Source organism: Passer domesticus, chromosome 5 (genome assembly GCF_036417665.1).
Source record: "Passer domesticus isolate bPasDom1 chromosome 5, bPasDom1.hap1, whole genome shotgun sequence".
Classification (NCBI taxonomy): Eukaryota; Metazoa; Chordata; class Aves; order Passeriformes; family Passeridae; genus Passer; species Passer domesticus.
Genome location: NC_087478.1, coordinates 41,265,918 through 41,272,069, shown reverse-complemented (window position 1 = coordinate 41,272,069; position 6,152 = coordinate 41,265,918).

The following is a 6,152-nucleotide window of genomic DNA, read 5'->3' as shown; positions in this document are numbered from 1 at the left end:
AGTAGGTCTATTTAAGGATCTGAAAATAGTTACCTCAAAATTACAAACAGCATCATTCTTCCAATTTTAAAGTTTTGTTTCTTCTTTGTACTTTAGCTCCATATAAAAGACTGACCATTACTATCACAAAGAACTTAATTTTAAAAACTAGGCTAGTATTGGGAAGTTTAAACTCTGAATTTAACATTCCAGTAGTTACTGAGATACATTGAAATCCTTTTTTATCCTCCTTTGTATCAATGTTTATAATTCCACCACTACTCAAAAGTGAATATCTTAATATGCACATATACACATTTACAAACAATTCTGCCAATATGAATTCCATCCAGAACTTAAGACACCAGTATAGGAAAGAAATACATATTTCAAAATAACGCTTTGACATTTCTGGATAGAAGCTCACGTGTCTTCTACATTGAAAAGCTGCCTTGGTGCTGTGTTAACATACAAGGTTAAAGAAGAACTTCTCAGTCACTTAACATATTTTCTGTGGTCAGAGCACAATTACATGGCCAATTCAATAATATGTTCCTGGGAACACTATGTGTTGAAGCCTTGGAAGAGATCTTAAAACAAGAATCCTATGCAGTATGGAATATGAGGAATCCTTTTCGTCTCCAGGATACTGAGATTTCTCACTCTGAACCTATTCTTCACACACAGTTACCTTAATTCTTTCTCCCATGAAGTCATTAGGCTAACCTTTACAACATGAATAGAGGAAGAGGGATCTTTGTTTGTCAGCAATAATAAGCAGAGACCCTTAATTTCAATTATGTGGAGAAAACCATAGAAACAGAAGGAATGGAGCAACATTAGCCTAGGTAATATCAAGGTCAGTTGGTATCAAAAGCATTCAGTTTCTGCTTCCATAATATTACAAACCTCCTGAGCAAAAGGCTGGAAAAGCAGAAGCAATGGAATATGGCATACTAGGGGGTTATTGACTACTTTCTCAACTGGTCTAGAATTATTTAAAGAATTATAATATATTCAATAGCACCATAATTGGGGCAAGTTCTATATACAGGTAAAGGAGTAAGTTGTCCACAGTAGTAGAGCCAGGGATAACAAATGCGTATTAAAAGTCATAGAAATCCAGATCTGCAGGTCTTGCTAAGAAGGAAGTATCAGAGGATGCTTTCAGCTGCGGCTCCAGTTATGAAGGGATGGGACAACCTGGGATTAGGAACAGAAATGTAAGTGGCACCATTTCCAGGCAGAAGACGACACTGACAAAACTTATACTTTATAATACTCCTTGCATTTAAATGGTGCACCAGCTTCAAAGCTCTCCTCTGGAATCTTGTCTTTACATGGAAGAACTGTCCAAGTTTGAATGCTTCCAGGGGATGCAATTCAGATATTTCCACATTCCTGAAGATCTTTGAGCTATTTGTGATTGTGGTTTACACAAGAACAGGCTCTTAAATCACCTTTTTTGTCTTCCTCAGTCTGGGATCACCTTGGGCAGCCAGAGAAACTGGCTGCCCAAGACTACAGCAGATTCATGAGGACCACTCCACCAGCCCAGAACAGGATGAATCCATAAGGCCAGAACTCAGATTTCCTCATAATCCAAATCTTCAATTAAGACAGCTCTCTCAGGCAGAATCATGGATATGAGCGCTGTAGAAGCTGTCTATTCCCAATTTAGTATTTTCTGGCTGTAAGGAGAAGGGAGTAGGAGTCTGTAACAACAGGGATTAGATTGTACTAAAAGCAGATTCCTCATTGTCTTGCACTGCTTGAAAACCTTAAGGTGACTGGACAAGAGGCCAGGGACCTGACCTTTAAGCAAGATGGAAAATCACATAATTACTGCTCTGTGTAAATCCACTGCTTCTCCCCTCACAGCTTTTTCACAAGCTTGGCTGGCTAAGGATCTACTTTGAGATTTAACACATGTTAAAAATATTGTATTGTACCTTACACAGAAGTTGATTTACTCACTTTGACTAACTCATGTTCACATAATCACTTTGCAGGTCTCAAGCTATCCTCTAGTTGGACTGCTTTTTAGGAATCACATGTTTCCAGTTGGAGTATAAACTAGTTTTTAATTACTAAATAATGATTATATATATATATATATAGATATGAAAGTAATGGTACAAAACAAATTGTTCAGATTTTGCTAGCTCTGACCATACAACTATATACAACTCTGAGAGTATCAAGTCATAACCTACCCACAATGGAAAAGAATTAAAAATATCTGCTCAAACAAAACAAGCATGTATATAACTTCAAAACATTCAGAAAAACATCTGGAAATTAACAAGTTGAGAAAGTAAAATCTAATTAAATTGCTATCCCTGCCTAAAATAAATTCTTTGAATTGTCTTTAAGTTTTTTAATTACATATTTACGATACAAAGATAATATAGAGAAATAAAGAAACAGCAATATATGAAATTATTATGAGTTATACAGCATTAAAACTCAGTAAGTTACGATACAGAATATCTTCTCTAAGAACAATAGCAAAAGACCAAAGTACTTGTGGTTCAGGAGTCATCATTGGTTTATCTTACAATTAATTAAGTGACACTATTAATTGACACGTACACCTCATAGGCCGCTAACTCATTGGAGGAGCCTACATTCCGAAGGAATGGCTCCATGTTAAATTACTAAACAGCCTTAGGAAGCCATTGCCTTAGTTTATGAGTCCAGGTTGGAGCATAAGAAGCAAAGAAGCAGTGAATATTTTTGGAGCCAGTCAGACGTAATGAGGGCTGTCACTTAAGCTTTTATTGCAAGTCCTTGGTGAAGCCCACACCATTAAGGACAGAACGAGGTGTAAGGCAGCAGGCAGTGCTGGAAGGAACCAGTCCCTTCTGTGAGAATGTCTCATTAAAAAATTAAAAAAAAAAAAAAAAAAAAAAAAAAAAAAAAAAAACCCACAACAAAACAACTCCCAAAAACCCCCTCTACCAAGAATCTGAAGTGATTTCAGTATTAAAGACTACTTTGTTGAGCCACAGCAACATCTTGATCACATGATCTAAGCTGGGTGGCATCTGTTTTTTTCTGCGCTCTCTACAGATGAAGAAGCACCTGTCTAGCACCCAGATCAGTGTATTAATCAAGTGTGTTAGTGACAGCATTACCAACCTCAAGCATGTAAAATTTATGAATCACTTATCTCAAAAAAACGCCGCAACTATTTTTTAAATTATGTATGTGCATACTTTTATCTATCACTTTCTTAGCCTTCAGGGTGAAACTGCATTGTTTTCAAGTGTCTCTTTGAAAGCAGGTTAGGAAGATATTGGTTTTTCTGTTTTAAGAAAAGTTGAAAATTCCAGTTATTGGTTTACAAGAATTATGCTCTGAGAAAAATACATGCAATGTCACTTAGACCCATGATGAAATATAGATACTTGCCATTGCTTTTGTAGCAATAGAAATTAAGGGCTGATGTCTCTTATTCTTCAGTTCTATCATCCCTGTGAGCTGAGTAGGAACAGGATTAGCATCCTTCTCTACTCCCACATTTCTCCTTAGTATAATAAGAAGTTATGCAAGCTAGGAATTGTCTAGCAGTCCGCCAAGTGTAATGACTGATATTTCTGATCCCTGATAGGCTACAGGACTTTTCCTAAGTTGTTCCTGGTTTAATTACAGCATGTCTAAAAACAAAAACAAAACCAAGCAAACCATCTCGTAAACTATTTTCTATTTAAGTTTTAGTGATGAAGAAAACACCTTGGTAAATAACTCTGATATCTAATTATCTTTTCTGAAAAAACAAAGCAGAACAGAAAAACAAAACAAAACAAAACAAAACAAAAACAAAAAAAAAAAAAAAACCCAAAAAAAACAAAAAAAAAAAAAAAACAACACAAACCCCAAAGCTGACATGGTCATTAACTGAGAACTGAACATGTTTTACTTCAAATGCAGACAAGATGTCTACTGAAAACTGCCTTGCACAGGCAACACATTTATCATTCTCCCAATAACTGTTCCTTTCACTTGTTCTCAGTTTCCAATATTTCTCTTGACTTCTGGACACATGAAATGGATACATTATTCCAGTAGATGTTGCTTGCATGAGCACCAAGGTGATAGAGCCTCCATGGCAATGAGGTCTATTTCTACTGTTAAGAGCCACACCAGAGCTTTTACCTACACTGTCACAATGGGGGCTCATCTTCAATGCCTATAATTCTGTGTAAACAAAGCCATCAATCCCTCTTCTACATCCTTCCCCTTCCTCCACGCAGGTTATCAAAGTAATCTCCAGGACGATTCTAATAATTTCTTCATTTACTTGGTCCTTAAACATAGTATGATTCTGTTACATATTTTCTTTAATTTTAATTTCAAGTGTAGGTCTTCAATTACAAAAACAAGACAACAATATCACTCCTGTCATGAAGAAGTCCATGTACACAAAAAAGCACCTCTAAATAGCAAGTTTTATTTGTGTAAATACTTGTTGCATGAGTGGTTAATCATATGGTTAATAATTTTACATATAAAATTGCAAATTTGACCTTATTTTGCACTTAAAACAAAGTACATGGTGAAATTCTTTAGCATAGCACTTCATAATGATTTTGTAAATTTCTAAGACAGAAGCCATAAAGTGTCGTAACAAAAGTAATTATTACCACAGTTCTCTTCAGTTTGGGTAGCAGCCATTCTTGAAATTGAAAAAGAAAAGAAAGATCACATCAGGTATTTTGGAAGTTGAATGATATAACATATATTAGCAGAGCACCTCTATTACACTGTAAAAACTTGTGTTTAAGCCAGCATTAACCTACTACCTATTTTAGTTGACAGTAGTCACCTCAATAGAATAGCATGGGGCTCAACATGGGACACTTGATAAGGTAATTAGATTATTCTGAGCTCTGTGCTTCTGTGATAGGTTTTAAAAGAATAGGAGCAAATACCTGATGAGGTAAATAGAAGAAAACTCATTCTGTAGCAATGGACAAGACAATAGCATAGAAGGTGTTATGGATCAGCTGTAATAAGAGGAAGAAGAAACAATGACAGAAGAAGAAGAAACAATGACAAACTGGTTTTCTTCATCTCAGCAGGCCAACCATTTGGGAGGAGGAAGTTCTACAGATTCCAGGCAGAATAGAAATGGTCAAAATTTCCCTGGTGAAAGTAAAATGACCAGGAACAGTTGTCAGGTAATCAGGTGCTGACATGAGGACAGCTGAAGGAAGAAACTAATTCCATACCAGAATGGGTAAATTGCAAGACTGTAGAGTATTACTGGAGATCTAGTGAAGAGACAGGTGGTTCACATCATTGAAGAGGACTCAGTTAGCAAACAAGGAACTATTGCTCTTCTGTTTTGTTCATTTGTTACATATGGCTTTCAGTGGATTTTAAAACTGAACAGAGGTTAGCATGTATGAACCCAAAGACCCCTGTGTAGAGACATCTCTAAGGAATGTCAGCTGATTAATTTAAAGGCTCAGCTTACTTGAAATATGGATGTCATACATAACCAGCCATCTAGCTAATCATGAAAATTCTCCACAGGTAGAACAGCCTTTTCTATGTGTTTGTACCTACAATGCAGAAGATACCAGTCCTGTTTGGAGTGCATATACTCTTCTAATAACTAACCATAAATAAATGTGATTCTCACCTAGAGCTAGAATAAATTGAAAGCACACTTATGATAATATGACTATCAGAAATGAGAATATATAAATGATTGGCACAAGTTAGCCCCTCTCTAGAATAGAACATGATTTGATCCTATTGCCGAACTATTTATGTATCTTAAAAAAAAAAAAAAAAAAGAAAAAAAAAAGAAAAAAAAAGAAGTCTTTTCTATTAAAACAACAGCTTTAATTAAAGATGTTTTCAGTAGGGTATTTTGGGCACAAGTGTGTATCTTATCAAATAAGAGAACTGAAAACCTGTGAGGACCATGTCTTCACAACTAAATTCAAAATAGAATGGGGCCCAAGAGATCTGAGTTATGTCCCTCTGCCACAGATTCACTGAGCAACCTTGAGCACTTAACATCACTCTTACCTGTTTAGCAAAGCAAGAAGCACACAGATATAGACGTTTGTTCAGAGAGAAATTTCCTCTGAGAAACATCTTTTGTAATCACAGCCGGAGCACAAGAAATGTCAGAATAGTCTCCCATTTTTCCT